Source organism: Rutidosis leptorrhynchoides, chromosome 4, assembly GCF_046630445.1.
Source record: "Rutidosis leptorrhynchoides isolate AG116_Rl617_1_P2 chromosome 4, CSIRO_AGI_Rlap_v1, whole genome shotgun sequence".
Classification (NCBI taxonomy): domain Eukaryota; kingdom Viridiplantae; phylum Streptophyta; class Magnoliopsida; order Asterales; family Asteraceae; genus Rutidosis; species Rutidosis leptorrhynchoides.
The window spans coordinates 607677042-607701092 of record NC_092336.1 but is presented as its reverse complement, the minus strand read 5'-3'; positions in this window follow the sequence as shown (position 1 = coordinate 607701092).

The following is a 24051-nucleotide window of genomic DNA, read 5'->3' as shown; positions in this document are numbered from 1 at the left end:
AAAAAGCTTAAAAGTACAAAAGACAATCAAAGAGGTTCCAATTATTGATAAGAAACGTCTCGAAATTACAAGAGTACAAGATTCAAAACGCAAAGTACAAGATATTAAATTGTACGCAATGACGTTCGAAAATCCGGAACCGGGACCAGAGTCAACTCTCAACGCTCGACGCAACGGACTAAAAATTACAAGTTAACTATGTATATAAATATAATATAATATATAATTAATTATATTAATTATATATATATTATATTTATAAATAAAAACCGTCGGCAGAGAAAGACTCCAAAGTTGTGAGCTGTAATTTCAATCTCCGCGACTCGCGGAGTTTGAAGGCAAAAAGGCCGCGAGTCGCGGAGCCCCAATTTCAGAAAATCCCTATAAAGCTCGTGCATTCTGATCGTAATCATCATCCATTTTTCTCTTCTCTCCATATATACGATATATTTATATTTAAAATTTATATTTTAATTTTAATTTTAATTATAATTCTAATAATAAGGGTATGTTAGCGAATGTTGTAAGGGTGTAAGTCGAAATTCTGTCCGTGTAACGCTACGCTATTTTTAATCATTGTAAGTTATGTTCAACCTTTTTATATTAATGTCTCGTAGCTAAGTTATTATTATGCTTATTTAAAACGAAGTAATCATGATGTTGGGCTAATTACTAAAATTGGGTAATTGGGCTTTGTACCATAATTGGGGTTTGGACAAAAGAACGACACTTGTGGAAACTAGATTATGAGCTATTAATGGGCTTTATATTTGTTTAACTAAATGATAGTTTGTTAATGTTAATATAAAGATTTACAATTGGGCGTCCCTATAAATTACCATATACACTCAATCGGACACAATGGGTGGGGTATTTATATGTACGAATAATCGTTCATTTAACCGGACACGGGAATGGATTAATAGTCACTAGAATAATTAAAACAGGGGTGAAATTATGTACAAGGACACTTGGTATAATTGATAACAAAATATTAAAACCTTGGGTTACACTCAGTCGACATCCTGGTGTAATTATTAAACAACGTATTAAAATCTTGTTACAGTTTAAGTCCCCAATTAGTTGGAATATTTAACTTCGGGTATAAGAATAATTTGACGAGGACACTCGCACTTTAAATTTATGACTGATGGACTGTTATGGACAAAAACCAGACGGACATATTAAATAATCCAGGACAAAGGACAATTAACCCATGGGCATAAAACTAAAATCAACACGTCAAACATCATGATTACGGAAGTTTAAATAAGCATAATTCTTTTATTTCATATTTAATTTCCTTTATTTTATATTTAATTGCACTTCTAATTATCGCATTTTTATTTATTGTTATTGTATTTAATTGCACTTTTAATTATCGTACTTTTTAATTATCGCAAGTTTATTTTATCGCACTTTTATTATTCGCAATTTCATTAATGCTTTAATTTAAGTCTTGTATTTATTCTTAATATTTTACATTTGGTTTTAACTGCGACTAAAGTTTTAAAATCGACAAACCGGTCATTAAACGGTAAAAACCCCCCTTTATAATAATAATTTTACTTATATATATATATTTGTATTTTTATAAAAGTAAACTAATATAGCGTTAAGCTTTGTTTAAAAAGATTCCTTGTGGAACGAACCGGACTTACTAAAAACTACACTACTGTACGATTAGGTACACTGCCTATAAGTGTTGTAGCAAGGTTTAAGTATATCCGTTATCTAAATAAATAAATATCTTGTGTAAAATTGTATCGTATTTAATAGTATTTTCTGCTAAAATTAATAACTATTTTATACCACTCCGCTAGCACATCAAGTTTCCCATTGACGCCTTTGGATAGTAAATTTTTACTCGAATTAGCAAACGGTAAATTAATTTCAGCAGATAATATATGTCGGGAGAGAGAAATTAAACTGGGGGATGAAACGTTTAAGATTGATTTAATACCAGTCGAGTTAGGGAGTTTTGATATAATAATTGGCATGGACTGGTTGAAGAAGGTGAGAGCAGAGGTCGTTTGTTACAAAAACGCGATTCGCATTATGCGGGAAAAAGGAAAACCTTTAATGGTGTACGAAGAGAAGAACAACGCGAAATTAAATCTTATTAGTAGTTTGAAGGCGCAAAAACTAATAAGAAAAGGTTGTTACATTATTCTAGCACACATCGAGGAAGTTAAACCTGAAGAAAAGAACATCAGTGATGTTCCCGTCACAAAAGAATTTCCCGATGTATTTCCGAAAGAATTACCGGGATTACCCCCACATCGATCCGTTGAATTTCAAATAGACCTTGTACCAGGAGCTGCACCAATAGCTCGTGCTCCATACAGACTCGCATCCAGCGAAATGAAAGAATTACAAAGTCAGTTACAGGAACTTTTAGAGCGTGGTTTCATTCGACCAAGCACATTACCATGGGGAGCTCCTGTTTTGTTTGTCAAGAAGAAAGATGGTACATTCAGGTTGTGTATCGACTACCGAGAGTTGAACAAACTTACCATCAAGAACCGCTACCCACTACCGAGAATCGACGACTTATTTGATCAACTACAAGGCTCGTCTATTTATTCAAAGATTGATTTACGTTCTGGGTATCATCAAATGCGGGTGAAGGAGGATGATATTCCAAAGACTGCTTTTAGGACGCGTTACGGTCATTACGAGTTTATGGTTATGCCGTTTGGATTGACAAACTCACCAGCTGTGTTCATGGACCTCATGAACCGAGTGTGTGGGACATATCTTGATATGTTTGTCATTGTTTTCATCGATGACATACTTATTTACTCGAAGAATGATCAAGAGCATGAAGAACATTTAAGAAAAGTGCTAGAGTTGCTGAGAAAAGAAAAACTATACGGTATGTAGTGACCCGAAATTTCCATGTTTATATATATTAATTGAGATTGATATTTACATGATTAAATGTTTCCAACATGTTAAGCAATCAAACTTGTTAAGACTTGATTAATTGAAATATGTTTCATATAGACAATTGACCACCCAAGTTGACCGGTGATTCACGAACGTTAAAACTTGTAAAAACTATATGATGACATATATATGGATATATATATAGTTAACCTGATACTATGATAAGTAAACATATCATTAAGTATATTAACAATGAACTACATATGTAAAAACAAGACTACTAACTTAATGACATATATGTAACGATTATCGTTGTAAAGACATTTACTGTATATATATCATATTAAGAGATATTCATACATGATAATATCATGATAATATAATAATTTAAAATCTCATTTGATATTATAAACATTGGGTTAACAACATTTAACAAGATCGTTAACCTAAAGGTTTCAAAACAACACTTACATGTAACGACTAACGATGACTTAACGACTCAGTTAAAATGTATATACATGTAGTGTTTTAATATGTATTTATACACTTTTGAAAGACTTCAATATACTTATCAAAATACTTCTACTTAACAAAAATGCTTACAATTACATCCTCGTTCAGTTTCATCAACAATTCTACTCGTATGCACCCGTATTCGTACTCGTACAATACACAGCTTTTAGATGTATGTACTATTGGTATATACACTCCAATGATCAGCTCTTAGCAGCCCATGTGAGTCACCTAACACATGTGGGAACCATAATTTGGCAACTAGCATGAAATATCTCATAAAATTATAAAAATATGAGTAATCATTCATGACTTATTTACATGAAAACAAAATTACATATCCTTTATATCTAATCCATACACCAACGACCAAAAACACCTACAAACACTTTCAATCTTCAATTTTCTTCATCTAATTGATCTCTCTCAAGTTCTATCTTCAAGTTCTAAGTGTTCTTCATATATTCTACAAGTTCTAGTTACATAAAATCAAGAATACTTTCAAGTTTGCTAGCTCACTTCCAATCTTGTAAGGTGATCATCCAACCTCAAGAAATCTTTGTTTCTTACAGTAGGTTATCATTCTAATACAAGGTAATAATCATATTCAAACTTTGGTTCAATTTCTATAACTATAACAATCTTATTTCAAGTGATGATCTTACTTGAACTTGTTTTCGTGTCATGATTCTGCTTCAAGAACTTCGAGCCACCCAAGGATCCGTTGAAGCTAGATCCATTTTTCTATTTTCCAGTAGGTTTATCCAAGGAACTTAAGGTAGTAATGATGTTCATAACATCGTTCGATTCATATATATAAAGCTATCTTATTCGAAGGTTTAAACTTGTAATCACTAGAACATAGTTTAGTTAATTCTAAACTTGTTCGCAAACAAAAGTTAATCCTTCTAACTTGAATTTTAAAATCAACTAAACACATGTTCTATATCTATATGATATGCTAACTTAATGATTTAAAACCTGGAAACACGAAAAACACCGTAAAACCGGATTTACGCCGTCGTAGTAACACCGCGGGCTGTTTTGGGTTAGTTAATTAAAAACTATGATAAACTTTGATTTAAAAGTTGTTATTCTGAGAAAATGATTTTTATTATGAACATGAAACTATATCCAAAAATTATGGTTAAACTCAAAGTGGAAGTATGTTTTCTAAAATGGTCATCTAGACGTCGTTCTTTCGACTGAAATGACTACCTTTACAAAAACGACTTGTAACTTATTTTTCCGACTATAAACCTATTTTTTTTTCTGTTTAGATTCATAAAATAGAGTTCAATATAAAACCATAGCAATTTGATTCACTCAAAACGGATTTAAAATGAAGAAGTTATGGGTAAAACAAGATTGGATAATTTTTCTCATTTTAGCTACGTGAAAATTGGTAACAAATCTATTCCAACCATAACTTAATCAACTTGTATTGTATATTATGTAATTTTGAGATACCATATACACGTATACAATGTTTCGACCTATCATGTCGACACATCTATATATATTTCGAAACAACCATAGACACTCTATATGTGAATGTTGGAGTTAGCTATACAGGGTTGAGGTTGATTCCAAAATATATATAGTTTGAGTTGTGATCAATACTGAGATACGTACACACTGGGTCGTGGATTGATTCAAGATAATATTTATCGATTTATTTCTGTACATCTAACTGTGGACAACTAGTTGTAGGTTACTAACGAGGACAGCTGACTTAATAAACTTAAAACATCAAAATATATTAAAAGTGTTGTAAATATATTTTGAACATACTTTGATATATATGTATATATTGTTATAGGTTCGTGAATCAACCAGTGGCCAAGTCTTACTTCCCGACGAAGTAAAAATCTGTGAAAGTGAGTTATAGTCCCACTTTTAAAATCTAATATTTTTGGGATGAGAATACATGCAGGTTTTATAAATGATTTACAAAATAGACACAAGTACGTGAAACTACATTCTATGGTTGAATTATCGAAATCGAATATACCCCTTTTTATTAAGTCTGGTAATCTAAGAATTAGGGAACAGACACCCTAATTGACGCGAATCCTAAAGATAGATCTATCGGGCCCAACAAGCTCCATCCAAAGTACCGGATGCTTTAGTACTTCGAAATTTATATCATATCCGAAGGGTGTCCCAGAATGATGGGGATATTCTTATATATGCATCTTGTTAATGTCAGTTACCAGGTGTTCACCATATGAATGATTTTTATCTCTATGTATGGGATGTGTATTGAAATATGAAATCTTGTGGTCTATTATTATGATTTGATATATATAGGTTAAACCTATAACTCACCAACATTTTTGTTGACGTTTTAAGCATGTTTATTCTCAGGTGATTATTAAGAGCTTCCGCTGTCGCATACTTAAATAAGGACGAGATTTGGAGTCCATGCTTGTATGATATTGTGTAAAAACTGCATTCAAGAAACTTATTTTGTTGTAACATATTTGTATTGTAAACCATTATGTAATGGTCGTGTGTAAACAGGATATTTTAGATTATCATTATTTGATAATCTACGTAAAGCTTTTTAAAACCTTTATCTATGAAATAAAGGTTATGGTTTGTTTTAAAAATGAATGCAGTCTTTGAAAAACGTCTCATATAGAGGTCAAAACCTCGCAACGAAATCAATTAATATGGAACGTTTTTAATCAATAAGAACGGGACATTTCAGTTGGTATCCGAGCGTTGGTCTTAGAGAACCAGAATTTTGCATTAGTGTGTCTTATCGAGTTTGTTAGGATGCATTAGTGAGTCTGGACTTCGACCGTGTTTACTTGAAAAATGATTGCTTAACAAATTTTGCTGGAAACTATATATTTTTAACATGTGAATATTATGTGATATATTAATCTCTTAACGCGTTTGATATTATGTGATAGATGTCTACCTCTAGAACAAGTCCCATTGACTCACCTAATAATAATGAAGAGTCAAATGTAAATTGGAATGATTCGTGGACTGATTCACAAGTTCCCGAAGAGGAACCGGAAGAAGAGTCGAACCGGAAGAAGAATCGGAACCGGAAGAAGAATCGGAACCGGATGAAGAAATAGAACCGGTGGGGGAAATAATAAAACGGTTAAGTAAAAGAAAATCCTCAACCAACCGACCAAGGTTAATTATGGTCAATGGTGTTTCCGCCAAGGAAGCAAAATATTGGGAGGATTACCAATTCTCCGATGAATCGGATTCCGACGAGAATTCCGATGATGTTATAGAAATTACCCCAACTGAATTTAAAAAGGCAAAAGAAAATAATAAGGGAAAGGGCATAAAAATAGAGAAATCTAATTCCAACCCCGATGAACTTTATATGTATCGTCAACCCCCGAAGTCCTTAAGTTGTAACAATGACCCGGGAACCTCTAAACCACCAGGTTTTTCTAAACCAATGTGGAAAACGACGGCTCGTATTCGGGGAACATCATATATCCCTAGAAACTTGGCAAAACGAACCAAAACCGAAGAAGAAGAAACAAGCGAGTCGGAATAAGATAGTTATATTCGTGTGGTGTAATATATGTAATATAGTGTGCTTATGCTTTATGATATATGTAAAAATTGCTTGTATTAATAAGTATTTTTTTTTATGAATCTAACTCTTGTCTATTTTACAGTATAAAAACACAAAATGGATAGACAACCAAATATTTTAAGAGACCTACCCGGAGACATGATTGATGAAATCTTGTCTAGAGTCGATCAGAATTCTTCGACACAACTATTTAAGGCGAGATCAGTTTGTAAGACATTCGAAGAACGTTCCAAGAATGCCTTGGTTTATAAAAGGCTTTCGTTCGAAAGATGGGGGATATCACATTGGGAAATCCATAAGTTACGATGTGTTTACTTTGACGCATATATTGCGGGGAACCCAAATGCTATTTTACGCAATGGGTTAAGAAATTATTTTGACTCAATATATCCGAATATTGGACTTCGTGATTTAGAAAAAGCAGCTAACATGCAACATAAAGAAGCATGTTATGCTTACGGATTAGTAATGTTCGCTTCTCACCAAAGTGAGAACAAGAACATCGGGCTACAACTATTAAACAAAACGTTTCCACAAGTGACGGAGTCGGTAATTGGGGTAAGAAATGAGGTTTTTAGATTGTTACGGGACTGTTGGACATTACGTAACCCTCGTCCCTTTGACGACGTTACAACACACTGTCTTATCAACGGCCATAACAGTTATGTTCCACAATACCAAGGATGGGAAGTAATCCTAGTAAAACCAGAATGCATGACTTGTTTCTGGACGTATGAATTACGTGTCTTTATTGCCTTTGCTGAATGACTTGTGTACTAGCTAGAATTATCTTCACAACCATCTTGTATCAAATTTATTGTGTGCTATATTTCATGCTATATGTAAAATAAGCGGTATTGTAAGTTTGTGAAATATTGTGTAAAAGTTTGAACGCGAAATATTATTATAATCAGTTTTTCATATAGAATTGTAGTAGTTGAATTGTATATTAGCTACTAAGTATGAACTTAACGGGTAGGTACAACCCGAATTTAAACTTATAAAACGCTAATATGAAGAAAAAGCTTTTATAAATGAGTTCATATTATGCTACGAAATACTATTAACTACTCTTAATATTCTGTATGATTAACTTGTTCCATTTGACTATTTTGAAGGAAATGGCACCGACTACTCGACACACCGTGAATATGAATGAAGAGGAATTCCGTACTTTTCTAGCTTCAAACATAGCCGCAGTACAGGCTGCGCTACATACCAACAATAACATTGGATCTAGCAGTACAGGAAATCGTGTAGGATGCACCGACAAAGAATTCACTGCCTGCAAACCTTTGGAATTTGATGGAACCGAAGGACCGATCGAATTGAAACGGTGGACCGAGAAGGTCGAATCAGTGTTTGCCATAAGTAAGTGTACTGAAGAGGACAAAGTGAAGTACGCTACGCATACCTTCACAGGTTCTGCGTTAACATGGTGGAATACCTATCTAGAGCAAGTGGGACAAGATGATGCGTACGCACTACCGTGGTCAGCATTCAAGCACTTGATGAACGAGAAGTACCGTCCCAGAACCGAGGTCAATAAGCTCAAGACAGAACTTAGAGGGTTACGAACCCAAGGATTTGATATTACCACGTACGAAAGACGATTCACAGAATTGTGCCTATTGTGTCCGGGAGCATTCGAAGATGAGGAAGAGAAGATCGACGCGTTTGTGAAAGGATTACCGTAAAGAATCCAAGAAGATATAAGTTCACACGAGCCCGCCTCCATACAACAGGCATGTAGAATGGCTCACAAACTAGTGAACCAGATTGAAGAAAGAATTAAAGAACAGACTGCTGAAGAGGCAAATGTGAAGCAAGTCAAAAGAAAGTGGGAGGAAAACGGTGATAAGAATCACCAATACAACAACAACAGCAATTACAACAATAATCGCAACAATTATCCCAACAATCGCAACATCAATCGCAACTACAACAAACGGCCCAACAACAACAACAACAACAACAACAACAACAACAACAACAACAGCAACAGCAACTACAACAATCATCCCAACAACAATAATAACCGCAACAACAACAACAATCAGAAGCAGCTATGCCAAAGGTGTGAAAAGAATCACTCGGGGTTCTGCACCAAATTTTGCAACAAGTGTAAAAGAAATGGTCATAGCGCGGCGAAGTGTGAGGTCTACGGACCAGGGGTTAATAGAACGAAAGGAACAAATGGTGTCGGAACGAGTAATGGCGGAGCAAGTAGTGTCGGAGCAAGTTATGCCAATGTAGTTTGTTATAAATGTGGAAAACCGGGCCACATTATTAGAAATTGCCCGAACCAGGAGAACACGAATGGACAAGGCCGTGGAAGAGTTTTCAATATTAATGCGGCAGAGGCACAGGAAGACCCGGAGCTTGTTACGGGTAGGTTTCTTATTGACAATAAATCTGCTTACGTTTTATTTGATTCGGGTGCGGATAGAAGCTATATGAGTAGAGATTTTTGTGCTAAATTAAGTTGTCCATTGACACCTTTGGATAGTAAATTTTTACTCGAATTAGCAAATGGTAAATTAATTTCAGCAGATAATATATGTCGGAATCGAGAAATTAAACTGGTTAGCGAAACATTTAAGATTGATTTGATACCAGTAGAGTTAGGGAGTTTTGATGTGATAATCGGTATGGACTGGTTGAAAGAAGTGAAAGCGGAGATCGTTTGTTACAAAAATGCAATTCGCATTATACGAGAAAAAGGAAAACCCTTAATGGTGTACGGAGAAAAGGGCAACCCGAAGCTACATCTTATTAGTAATTTGAAGGCACAAAAACTAATAAGAAAAGGTTGCTATGCTGTTCTAGCACACGTCAAGAAAGTACAAACTGAAGAAAAGAGCATCAATGATGTTCCCATTGCAAAAGAATTTCCCGATGTATTTCCGAAAGAATTACCGGGATTACCCCCACATCGATCCGTTGAATTTCAAATAGATCTTGTACCAGGAGCTGCACCAATAGCTCGTGCTCCTTACAGACTCGCACCCAGTGAGATGAAAGAACTGCAAGGCCAATTACAAGAACTTTTAGAGCGTGGTTTCATTCGACCAAGCACATCACCGTGGGGAGCTCCTGTTTTGTTTGTCAAGAAGAAAGATGGTACATTCAGGTTGTGTATCGACTACCGAGAGTTGAACAAACTTACCATCAAGAACCGCTACCCACTACCGAGAATCGATGACTTATTTGATCAACTACAAGGCTCGTCTGTTTATTCAAAGATTGACTTACGTTCCGGGTATCATCAAATGCGGGTGAAAGAAGATGATATTCCAAAGACTGCTTTCAGAACACGTTACGGTCATTACGAGTTTATGGTCATGCCGTTTGGTTTAACTAATGCACCAGCTGTGTTCATGGACCTTATAAACCAAGTGTGTGGACCATACCTTGACAAGTTTGTCATTGTTTTCATTGATGACATACTTATTTACTCAAAGAATGACCAAGAACACGGTGAACATTTGAGAAAGGTGTTAGAAGTATTGAGGAAGGAAGAATTGTACGCTAAGTTTTCAAAGTGTGTATTTTGGTTGGAAGAAGTTCAATTCCTCGGCTACATAGTGAACAAAGAAGGTATTAAGGTGGATCCGGCAAAGATAGAAACTGTTGAAAAGTGGGAAACCCCAAAAACTCCGAAACACATACGCCAGTTTTTAGGACTAGCTGGTTACTACAGAAGGTTCATCCAAGACTTTTCCAGAATAGCAAAACCCTTGACTGCATTAACGCATAAAGGGAAGAAATTTGAATGGAAGGATGAACAAGAGAAGGCGTTTCAATTACTGAAGAAAAAGCTAACTACGGCACCTATATTGTCATTGCCTGAAGGGAATGATGATTTTGTGATTTATTGTGACGCATCAAAGCAAGGTCTCGATTGTGTATTAATGCAACGGACGAAGGTGATTGCTTATGCGTCTAGACAATTGAAGATTCACGAACAAAATTATACGACGCATGATTTGGAATTAGGCGCGGTTGTTTTTGCATTAAAGACTTGGAGACACTACTTATATGGGGTCAAAAGTATTATATATACCGACCACAAAAGTCTTCAACACATATTTAATCAGAAACAACTAAATATGAGGCAGCGTAGGTGGATTGAATTGTTGAATGATTACGACTTTGAGATTCGTTACCACCCGGGGAAGGCAAATGTGGTAGCCGACGCCTTGAGCAGAAAGGACAGAGAACCCATTCGAGTAAAATCTATGAATATAATGATTCACACTAACCTTACTACTCAAATAAAGGAGGCGCAACAAGGAGTTTTAAAAGAGGGAAATTTAAAGGATGAAATACCCAAAGGATCGGAGAAGCATCTTAATATTCGGGAAGACGGAACCCGGTATAGGGCTGAAAGAATTTGGGTACCAAAATTTGGAGATATGAGAGAAATGGTACTTAGAGAAGCCCATAAAACCAGATACTCAATACATCCTGGAACGGGGAAGATGTACAAGGATCTCAAGAAACATTTTTGGTGGCCGGGTATGAAAGCCGATGTTGCTAAATACGTAGGAGAATGTTTGACATGTTCTAAGGTCAAAGCTGAGCATCAGAAACCATCAGGTCTACTTCAACAACCCGAAATCCCGGAATGGAAATGGGAAAACATTACCATGGATTTCATCACTAAATTGCCAAGGACTGCAAGTGGTTTTGATACTATTTGGGTAATAGTTGATCGTCTCACCAAATCAGCACACTTCCTGCCAATAAGAGAAGATGACAAGATGGAGAAGTTAGCACGACTGTATTTGAAGGAAGTCATCTCCAGACATGGAATACCAATCTCTATTATCTCTGATAGGGATGGCAGATTTATTTCAAGATTCTGGCAGACATTACAGCAAGCATTAGGAACTCGTCTAGACATGAGTACTGCCTATCATCCACAAACTGATGGGCAGAGTGAAAGGACAATACAAACGCTTGAAGACATGCTTCGGAAACAGTTGGGATCGACATCTACCGTTAGCAGAATTTTCCTACAACAACAGCTACCATTAAAGCATTGAGATGGCGCCGTTTGAAGCACTTTATGGTAGAAAGTGCAGGTCTTCGATTTGTTGGAGTGAAGTGGGGGATAGACAGATTACGGGTCCGGAGATTATACAAGAAACTACCGAGAAGATCATCCAAATTCAACAACGGTTGAAAACTGCCCAAAGTCGACAAAAGAGCTACGCTGACATTAAAAGAAAAGATATAGAATTTAAAATTGGAGAGATGGTCATGCTTAAAGTTGCACCTTGGAAAGGCGTTGTTCGATTTGGTAAACGAGGGAAATTAAATCCAAGGTATATTGGACCATTCAAGATTATTGATCGTGTCGGACCAGTAGCTTACCGACTTGAGTTACCTCAACAACTCGCGGCTGTACATAACACTTTCCACGTCTCGAATTTGAAGAAATGTTTTACTAAAGAAGATCTCACTATTCCGTTAGATGAAATCCAAATCAACGAAAAACTTCAATTCATCGAAGAACCCGTCGAAATAATGGATCGTGAGGTTAAAAGACTTAAGCAAAACAAGATACCAATTGTTAAGGTTCGATGGAATGCTCGTAGAGGACCCGAGTTCACCTGAGAGCATGAAGATCAGATGAAAAAGAAATACCCGCATCTATTTCCAGAAGATTCGTCAACACCTTCAACAGCTTAAAATTTCGGGACGAAATTTATTTAACGGGTAGGTACTGTAGTGACCCGAACTTTTCAATGTTTATATATATATTAATTGAGATTGATATTTACATGATTAAATGTTTCCAACATGTTAAGCAATCAAACTTGTTAAGACTTGATTAATTGAAATATGTTTCATATAGACAATTGACCACCCAAGTTGACCGGTGATTCACGAACGTTAAAACTTGTAAAAACTATATGATGACATATATATGGATATATATATATATAGTTAACCTGATACTATGATAAGTAAACATATCATTAAGTATATTAACAATGAACTACATATGTAAAAACAAGACTACTAACTTAATGATTTTTAAACGAGACATATATGTAACGATTATCGTTGTAAAGACATTTAATGTATATATATCATATTAAGAGATATTCATACATGATAATATCATGATAATATAATAATTTAAAATCTCATTTGATATTATAAACATTGGGTTAACAACATTTAACAAGATCATTAACCTAAAGGTTTCAAAACAACACTTACATGTAACGACTAACGATGACTTAACGACTCAGTTAAAATGTATATACATGTAGTGTTTTAATATGTATTTATACACTTTTGAAAGACTTCAATACACTTATCAAAATACTTCTACTTAACAAAAATTCTTACAATTACATCCTCGTTCAGTTTCATCAACAATTCTACTCGTATGCACCCGTATTCGTACTCGTACAATACACAGCTTTTAGATGTATGTACTATTGGTATATACACTCCAATGATCAGCTCTTAGCAGCCCATGTGAGTCACCTAACACATGTGGGAACCATCATTTGGCAACCATGTCATAACCCGTCCTTAACCATAAGAACGTGTTAAATAACGTATGATTTCATTGCGAGGTATTGACCTCTATATGCGACATTTTTGAAAGAAAAACTGCATATATTATACATTACAAACCATGATTCTTATTTTTGTTACAAGCTTTGGACAACATAAAAATGATTATCGTTTAGCGATAATCTTCGACTTACAAACTTTACATATAATGATAACAACACGGTTTCTAGCATATTTTACAACACAGATCCTCGGGTATGCAGTTTTATTTTTGACACAAATATGCGTACGCAAGATCCTGCTCAAATTCAACATTATGCAGCGGAAGCTTTAGTAATCTCCTGAGAATAGACATGTTTTAAAAGGTCAACATAAAGTTGGTGAGATATAGGTTTAGTGCCGGCAGCAATATATATATAGACCACAAGATTTCGTATATAAACAGTTTAATAAAAATATTCTAAGTGGTTGAGCACTTGGTAACCATACTTAACATTTAATCACGTCGCATATTCCCTTTAATATGAAATCTTACTACACCGTACCAAGTGTAGTCACAAAACGAAGTACTGTGCAACCGTTGAATACTGGTCGTCCAGTCCGGTTGGGGTTGTCAGGCCCGATAGATCTATCAACAGGATTCGCGTTTACAATACCGCTGTAAATATTAGTTACCAAGCTACAGGGAAGTATGCCAGTGGTACAACTCAACGTAGAATATATTTTTCAGTTACTTGTGTCCATAACGTAAAACATAAAATACATGTATTCTCATCCCGAAATATTTAGAGTTTAAAAGTGGGACTATATACTCACTTTCGTCTTGAAGATATATATATATATAATTTGACTTGGTCTCCGGTTGATATCACGAACCTATCCATATATAATATATCAATACCTTTTCTTTTTAAACAAACGTCACATATATATACTTGTTATACTTTTAATACTTTGAATAATTCCTTAGTCCGTAGTTAGCAGTTCGTTGTTAGTAATTCAATTTTAATGGTTCATTTTTAGATGTTTAATATACCCGCAATGAAATAAATAAAACCCCCAACGAAATAAATAAAACCCCATCGTATATGTATTGGTCGAGATTAATCTTGACCCATGGTACCGGTGTTGTCAAATGACGTGTTGCGTACATAAAGTACCGGTGTTGTCAAATGACGTGTTGCGTACAATCATGGGATCTTATGATTAATCTTCTCGTGTTGTTTACGGGTGATCCTGAACCATATAAAATTGAATTATAAGTACATATATATAAAATATCATGTTAACTTAAAAAGATGTGATTTATTTAATTTTTTCCCAATTATTTTCGTGGCTAAACTAGTCTTGGATATCCGATTTTGTTTCGGTCATAGTTTCTTCGTTACAACTCCGTTTTCGTTGATTCAACTTGCCATCTCCTTGGATCGAGTCCCTCTTTAAGACTATGAACTGTAAATACCTTAGTTTGTATTCAAAATCACACGGCATAGGTCAAACTTTAGTGAAACTTATGAAGTTAATCATTTTCCATCATGTAAACAACCTCAAATGATTATTTTTCTAAAAATACTTATACTTTGAGTTAAATCATGAAATTTTTATGTGTTATCATATTCATAGTAAAAATCATTTTTCCAGAAAATAAACCTCCAATTCAAAGTTTAAGATGGTTTTTAATTATCCAACCCAAAACAGCCCCCGGTTGCACTCCGACGTCGTAAATTCAGTTTTTAAGGTGTTCTTTGAAAAACCAAGTTATACCTTGTTAAGTTAGCATATAATTAAGATATGTTACAGGTCTTGAAGTATTTTAAAAGTTAAGTTAGAAGGATCTATTTAGTTTGCGAACAAGTTTGAAATCATTCAAACTATGTTCTAGTTTATAAACTCTTATATATATAGCTTTAAATATATGAATTGAAAAAGAGTTGAAGTAGAGTTTTTACCTCAAGTTTAAAATGTAAAGTTGCTGGAAAGAAGTAGTAAAATAAAAGTTGAGAGAGTTCTTGCAAGTGTGTGTGAAAATTGGAAGTAAAATTTGGAAAATGAATGTGTAAAAATGAGTTAGAAATGGTGCTTATTTATAGGCTTGAAAATTTGGTTTTTAGTGAAAATATCTAAGATAAGTTAAAATTTATTATGTCATGAATGACATATTATTCCAATAATTGAAGATTTCTATTGGTATATACCAATAGTAAATACTTCTAGAAGCTGTGTATAGTACCCTAGATATACGTATAGGATTATTGAGGAAACGGAACGAGAATTCAAATATAACTATCTTTTGTAAATATACTTATATTGTTTTATGTATAAAAGCCCTTTAAAAATGATTAAATACATTACTTATACGATATATGTATAAACATTATAAATCATCAGTATTTATGTCAAATAACGTTACGTAGGTTATTGTTTTGAAAACTTAAGTTAGTAGTTTCAAAATATACTTATGACTTTTTGTTATTAATACAAAATGAGATATTAAAACATCCTTAGATCATGTTAAATATGTATGTATAATTATCATATATTGTATAGTTCGTGATATCATCGGTCAAACTAGACGGTCAAACGTTGTGTAAAACTCTTTTCAAAAACATAAGTCTCAACAATTTGGATTGCTTATCATGTTGGTAAGGTTTAATTTATGTAAATATTAATCTCATAAGTATAGAACGATCGAAAAAGTGCGGGTCGTTACAGTACCTACCCGTTAAATAAATTTCGTCCCGAAATTTTAAAATTGTACCTATTTTGCGTCATCGAGAAACAAGTGTGGATACTTTTGTTTCATCTGATCCTCTCGTTCCCAAGTAAACTCAGGACCTCTTCGAGCATTCCAACGAACCTTAACGATTGGTATGTTGCTCTGCTTGAGCTGTTTAACTTCACGATCCATGATTTCGATTGGTTCTTCGATGAATTGTAGTTTCTCATCGACATGGATTTCTTCAAGAGGAATGGTGAGGTCTTCCTTTGCAAGACACTTCTTAAGGTTTGAGACGTGAAAGGTATTGTGTACTCCAGCAAGTTGTTGCGGTAACTCGAGTCGATAAGCTACCGGTCCAATGCGTTCGATGATCTTGAACGGGCCTACATATCTTGGGTTCAGTTTACCTCTTTTACCGAAACGTATTACACCTTTCCAAGGTGACACCTTTAGCATAACCATGTCCCCAATCTGAAACTCTAATGGTTTCCTTCGGACATCGGCGTAGCTCTTTTGGCGACTTCGGGCTGTTTTCAATCTCTCCTTGATTTGTACTATCTTCTCAGTCGTTTCGTGTATGATCTCGGGACCAGTTAATTGTCGATCTCCTACTTCATTCCAACAGATAGGAGATCTACACTTCCTTCCATACAATGCTTCGAATGGTGCAGCTTTAATGCTTGCATGATAACTATTATTATACGAAAATTCTGCTAACGGTAGATACTTATCCCATCCGTTTCCAAAATCGATCACACATGCCCTGAGCATGTCTTCAAGAGTCTGAATCGTTCTTTCACTCTGCCCGTCGGTTTGCGGATGATATGCGGTACTCATATCTAAACGAGTTCCTAGTGCCTCCTGCAGTGATTGCCAGAACTTTGAGGTAAATCTACTATCACGATCGGATATAATGGAAATAGGTATTCCATGCCTTGAAACAATTTCCTTTATATACAATCGTAATAGTTTCTCCATTCTATCCGTTTCCTTTATAGGCAAGAAATGGGCAGATTTGGTAAGACGATCAACAATCACCCAAATGGTGTCGTATCCCCAGGCAGTCTTTGGTAACTTCGTGATGAAATCCATGGTAATACCATCCCATTTCCATTCTGGGATTTCTGGTTGTTGAAGTAACCCTGATGGTTTCTGGTGTTCTGCCTTGACCTTGGAACAAGTTAAACACTCCCCAACATATGTTGCAACGTCTGTCTTTAAGTTAGGCCACCAATAATGTGTCTTAAGATCTTGATACATCTTTCCAACTCCAGGATGTATCGAGTATCTTGTCTTATGTGCCTCGTTCAATATCAACTTCCTTAATCCACCCAACTTCGGTACCCAAATACGGTTTGCAAAATATCGAATTCCATCTTCCCGTATAACGAGTTGCTTCTCATACTTCTTCATTATTTCATTTCCTATATTTTCTTTAGTAAGTGCTTCTCGTTGAACTTCTTTGATTTGTGAGTTGAGATTCATGCGAATTTTTATGTTCATCGCTCGTACTCGAATTGGTTCTCGTTCCTTTCTGCTTAGTGCGTCAGCCACCACATTCGCTTTCCCGGGATGATAACGAATTTCACAATCATAGTCGTTTATTAACTCGACCCACCTACGTTGCCTCATGTTCAGCTGTTTCTGATCAAAAATATGTTGAAGACTTTTATGATCAGTAAACACAGTGCATCTAACCCCATATAAGTAGTGTCTCCATATCTTTAACGCAAACACGACTGCTCCCAGTTCTAGATCATGCGTCGTATAATTCCGCTCGTGAATCTTCAATTGTCGAGATGCGTATGCAATAACTTTCTTTCGTTGCATAAGAACACAACCAAAACCTTGTCGCGAAGCGTCACAATATATTTCAAAATCATCGTTCCCTTCAGGTAACGATAAAATAGGCGCCGTAGTTAACTTCTTCTTCAGTAATTGAAATGCGTTCTCCTGCTCCGAGGTCCATTCGTATTTCTTCCCTTTTTGCGTTAATGCTGTCAACGGCTTAGCTATTCGGGAAAAATCTTGAATAAACCTTCTATAATAACCGGCTAAACCCAAAAATTGGCGTATCTGCATTGGTGTTTTAGGAGTCTCCCATTTTTCAATGGCTTCAATTTTTGCTGGATCAACCTGAATTCCTTTGCTACTAACAACGTGGCCAAGAAATTGCACTTCTTTCAACCAGAAAGCACACTTAGAAAATTTAGCGTATAGCTGTTCTTTTCTCAACAACTCTAATATCAACCTTAAATGCTGCTCATGCTCTTGCTCACTCTTGGAATAGATAAGAATGTCATCAATGAAAACGATAACAAACTTATCTAAATACGGACTACAAACTCGATTCATGAGGTCCATGAATACAGCTGGCGCATTCGTCAATCCAAACGGCATGACCAAAAATTCGTAATGACCATAACGTGTCCGAAAAGCAGTTTTCGGAATGTCCTCTTCTTTGACACGTAGTTGATGATAGCCCGATCTTAGGTCGATTTTCGAATAAACACATGATCCCTGGAGTTGATCAAATAAGTCGTCAATTCTCGGTAGTGGATAACGATTTTTGATAGTTAACTTATTTAATTCACGATAATCTATACACATCCTAAAAGATCCATCTTTCTTTTTAACAAATAGAATCGGAGCTCCCCACGGTGAAGTACTTGGTCGTATGAATCCATGATCCAGTAATTCTTTTAACTGACTCTGAAGTTCTTTTAACTCGGACGGTGCAAGTCTATATGGAGCACGAGCCACTGGTGCGGCTCCTGGTACTAAATCTATTTGAAATTCTACAGATCTAAATGGAGGTAATCCCGGCAACTCTTCCGGAAAAACTTCAGGAAAATCTCTTGCCACAGGCACGTCGTTGATGCACTTCTCTTTTTCTTTCTTTTCGACTTTATTAACATGTGCTAAGATAGCATAGCACCCTTTCTTCAAGCACTTTTGAGCTTTCAAATAACTAATGAGTTTTAGCTTTGAGTTACCCTTCTCTCCATAAATCATCACCGGCATTCTATCCTTACAAGGAATGCGAATTGCCTTCTTGGCACACACAACTTCAGCTCCTACTTTGGACATCCAGTCCATGCCGACTATTACATCAAAACTTCCTAATTCTACGGGTATTAAGTCAATTTTAAATGTTTCTCCGGCTAAATTTATTTTACAATCACTGCAAATTTTATCGGCTTTAATTAGTTTACCATTAGCTAACTCAATCATGTACTTAGCATCTAGAGGTAATGATGAACAATTCAATTTAGCGTAAAAGCCTCTACTCACGTAACTTCTATCGGCACCAGTATCAAATATAATAGATGCGGATAAGTTATTAATGGTAAACGTACCCGTAACAAGCTCCGGGTCTTCACACGCCTCTCTAGCATTAATAACAAATGCTCTTCCACGTGCAGATCCATTATTCTTCTCTGGATTCGGACACTGGCTCTTATAGTGACCTTGTTTTCCACACCCATAACAAGTAATGGTAGCCAAAGCAGTTCTATTTGCATTGGTGGCAGGAGTCTTGGTACCATTTGTATTTGTAACGAGAGCCCTACAATCTTCAGTCAGATGACCCTTTCGATTACATTTGTTGCATACCACATTACAGTAGCCAGAGTGATGTTTGTGGCATCGGTTGCATAAAGGATTTTGTCCTTTGTAACCAAAGCTTGAACCACCACCTGCACCTTGTATGGTTTCTTGTTTCTTAAAAGATTGTTGTTGGTTACCTCGATCATAATTTCCATTCCACTTTCTTTTGTTACCTGATACCTTCACATCAGTATTGGATGCTTTCTTATCCATGATGACCTGATCCATTAGCTCGTTTGCCATGGTTATAGCTTCATGAATTGTCTTAGGTTTCGATGCTGTAACGTTTGCCTTGACCTTTTTGGGCAAACCATCTTTGTACATTTCAATCTTCCGTTCTTCGGTTGGAACCAATTCAGGACATAGCAAAACTAATTCCATGAATCGCTGATTGTAGTTGGTGATTTCAGTACCAATAACCTTCAGACTTCGTAACTCATCTTCCAACTTCCTAACCTCGTTCCTTGGACAATATTCGTTGATTAACATTGTTTTGAATTCTTCCCACGGAGTATCATAAGCTACATCTCCTCCTACAGCCTTCACATAATTTTTCCACCACGTGAGTGCACTATCTTGTAAAGTGCATGATGCATACTTGGTCATGTCCTTTTCAACACAACCACTGATTTTAAACACAGTCTCCATCTTTTCTATCCATCGGGTTAAACCGATCGGTCCTTCTGTTCCACTGAATGATGAGGGCTTGCAAGCTTGAAAAGTTTTGTAAGTGCACCCCACACGAGGATTTGGGTTAACTGCAGCACCTCTTGCAGCCTCGACCCATAACATTCTGTCGTTCACTCGTTGATTGATGAGTTCCTGGATTTCTTGTTCCGTCATTCGGTTCAATCGCGCCATATTCTTCTATAAGAATGAAAAGAAAATAATTATTCACATGGAATATTATAGATGTAGTGTATATTTACAGTACATTATAGCTTATTAATAATATGAACCAGGTATTATTATAAAAGCCTTTTCTTCTTATTAGCGTTTTATAATTATATCTAGGGTAGTACCTACCCGTTAATGTCCATACTTAATAGCTTAGTACAGAATCAATTACTACCATCTAAATAATACTTAACCATGGAAAATTATTGCATTTCACACTTCACTATTTTACATATGCTTATCTTATATCGAACATTAAGCAAACCACACTAATAATATTATACAAAACATTATATGATCCCATGGTTTAATACGGCAGCGCATCGTTTGGTCTATTTTCTAGGACGTTTAGGTTCAAGGAATGGCCTAACGCTTATCCTAGCTGTCTGCCTATATTTTGGCTGTGGGGCTGAAGAACTGGATGCCGGGACAGCACGAATAGGAATAGCGGGAATAGGGGTGGTAGTGTCTAGTGGAGTTGGTGCCACATCATCCTTACTAAACTCGGGATTTGAATTTTCTGATTCATTAGCCTTTCGTTTCTTTCCTAGTTCGAACTCGTCTTTTGTAATTTCCTGTATTTCTTCCTCGGGTTCACTTTCCTCCTCGGGTTCACTTTCCTCCTCGGGTTCACTTTCCGGGTTCTCTATAGTCGGTTCATCCGGAATTTGTGAGTCTTCCCCAAAGATATCATTTTCGTCATCGGATAGGTTAATGACTGGAACACCATCTGAAGATTCTGGTTCGGAGTCGCTGAATGTGATAACAAGTTTTGAGCCCGACATCTATCATACAACAACTAACCCATTAGTACTACATAATATTTACATATAAATTTTAACCAACAATGATAAGCAATGGTTTTTAAATCAGACCCGGTCAAAGTCCAGACTTACTAATGTATCCTAACGACTTATCGGTTAGACACACTAATGCAAACCTGGTTCGCTAAGACCACCGCTCTGATACCACATGTCATAACCCGTCCTTAACCATAAGAACGTGTTAAATAACGTATGATTTCATTGCGAGGTATTGACCTCTATATGCGACATTTTTGAAAGAAAAACTGCATATATTATACATTACAAACCATGATTCTTATTTTTGTTACAAGCTTTGGACAACATAAAAATGATTATCGTTTAGCGATAATCTTCGACTTACAAACTTTACATATAATGATAACAACACGGTTTCTAGCATATTTTACAACACAGATCCTCGGGTATGCAGTTTTATTTTTGACACAAATATGCGTACGCAAGATCCTGCTCAAATTCAACATTATGCAGCGGAAGCTTTAGTAATCTCCTGAGAATAGACATGTTTTAAAAGGTCAACATAAAGTTGGTGAGATATAGGTTTAGTGCCGGCAGCAATATATATATAGACCACAAGATTTCGTATATAAACAGTTTAATAAAAATATTCTAAGTGGTTGAGCACTTGGTAACCATACTTAACATTTAATCACGTCGCATATTCCCTTTAATATGAAATCTTACTACACCGTACCAAGTGTAGTCACAAAACGAAGTACTGTGCAACCGTTGAATACTGGTCGTCCAGTCCGGTTGGGGTTGTCAGGCCCGATAGATCTATCAACAGGATTCGCGTTTACAATACCGCTGTAAATATTAGTTACCAAGCTACAGGGAAGTATGCCAGTGGTACAACTCAACGTAGAATATATTTTTCAGTTACTTGTGTCCATAACGTAAAACATAAAATACATGTATTCTCATCCCGAAATATTTAGAGTTTAAAAGTGGGACTATATACTCACTTTCGTCTTGAAGATATATATATAATTTGACTTGGTCTCCGGTTGATATCACGAACCTATCCATATATAATATATCAATACCTTTTCTTTTTAAACAAACGTCACATATATATATACTTGTTATACTTTTAATACTTTGAATAATTCCTTAGTCCGTAGTTAGCAGTTCGTTGTTAGTAATTCAATTTTAATGGTTCATTTTTAGATGTTTAATATACCCGCAATGAAATAAATAAAACCCCCAACGAAATAAATAAAACCCCATCGTATATGTATTGGTCGAGATTAATCTTGACCCATGGTACCGGTGTTGTCAAATGACGTGTTGCGTACATAAAGTACCGGTGTTGTCAAATGACGTGTTGCGTACAATCATGGGATCTTATGATTAATCTTCTCGTGTTGTTTACGGGTGATCCTGAACCATATAAAATTGAATTATAAGTACATATATATAAAATATCATGTTAACTTAAAAAGATGTGATTTATTTAATTTTTTCCCAATTATTTTCGTGGCTAAACTAGTCTTGGATATCCGATTTTGTTTCGGTCATAGTTTCTTTGTTACAACTCCGTTTTCGTTGATTCAACTTGCCATCTCCTTGGATCGAGTCCCTCTTTAAGATTATGAACTGTAAATACCTTAGTTTGTATTCAAAATCACACGGCATAGGTCAAACTTTAGTGAAACTTATGAAGTTAATCATTTTCCATCATGTAAACAACCTCAAATGATTATTTTTCTAAAAATACTTATACTTTGAGTTAAATCATGAAATTTTTATGTGTTATCATATTCATAGTAAAAATCATTTTTCCAGAAAATAAACCTCCAATTCAAAGTTTAAGATGGTTTTTAATTATCCAACCCAAAACAGCCCCCGGTTGCACTCCGACGTCGTAAATTCAGTTTTTAAGGTGTTCTTTGAAAAACCAAGTTATACCTTGTTAAGTTAGCATATAATTAAGATATGTTACAGGTCTTGAAGTATTTTAAAAGTTAAGTTAGAAGGATCTATTTAGTTTGCGAACAAGTTTGAAATCATTCAAACTATGTTCTAGTTTATAAACTCTTATATATATAGCTTTAAATATATGAATTGAAAAAGAGTTGAAGTAGAGTTTTTACCTCAAGTTTAAAATGTAAAGTTGCTGGAAAGAAGTAGTAAAATAAAAGTTGAGAGAGTTCTTGCAAGTGTGTGTGAAAATTGGAAGTAAAATTTGGAAAATGAATGTGTAAAAATGAGTTAGAAATGGTGCTTATTTATAGGCTTGAAAATTTGGTTTTTAGTGAAAATATCTAAGATAAGTTAAAATTTATTATGTCATGAATGACATATTATTCCAATAATTGAAGATTTCTATTGGTATATACCAATAGTAAATACTTCTAGAAGCTGTGTATAGTACCCTAAATATACGTATAGGATTATTGAGGAAACGGAACGAGAATTCAAATATAACTATCTTTTGTAAATATACTTATATTGTTTTATGTATAAAAGCC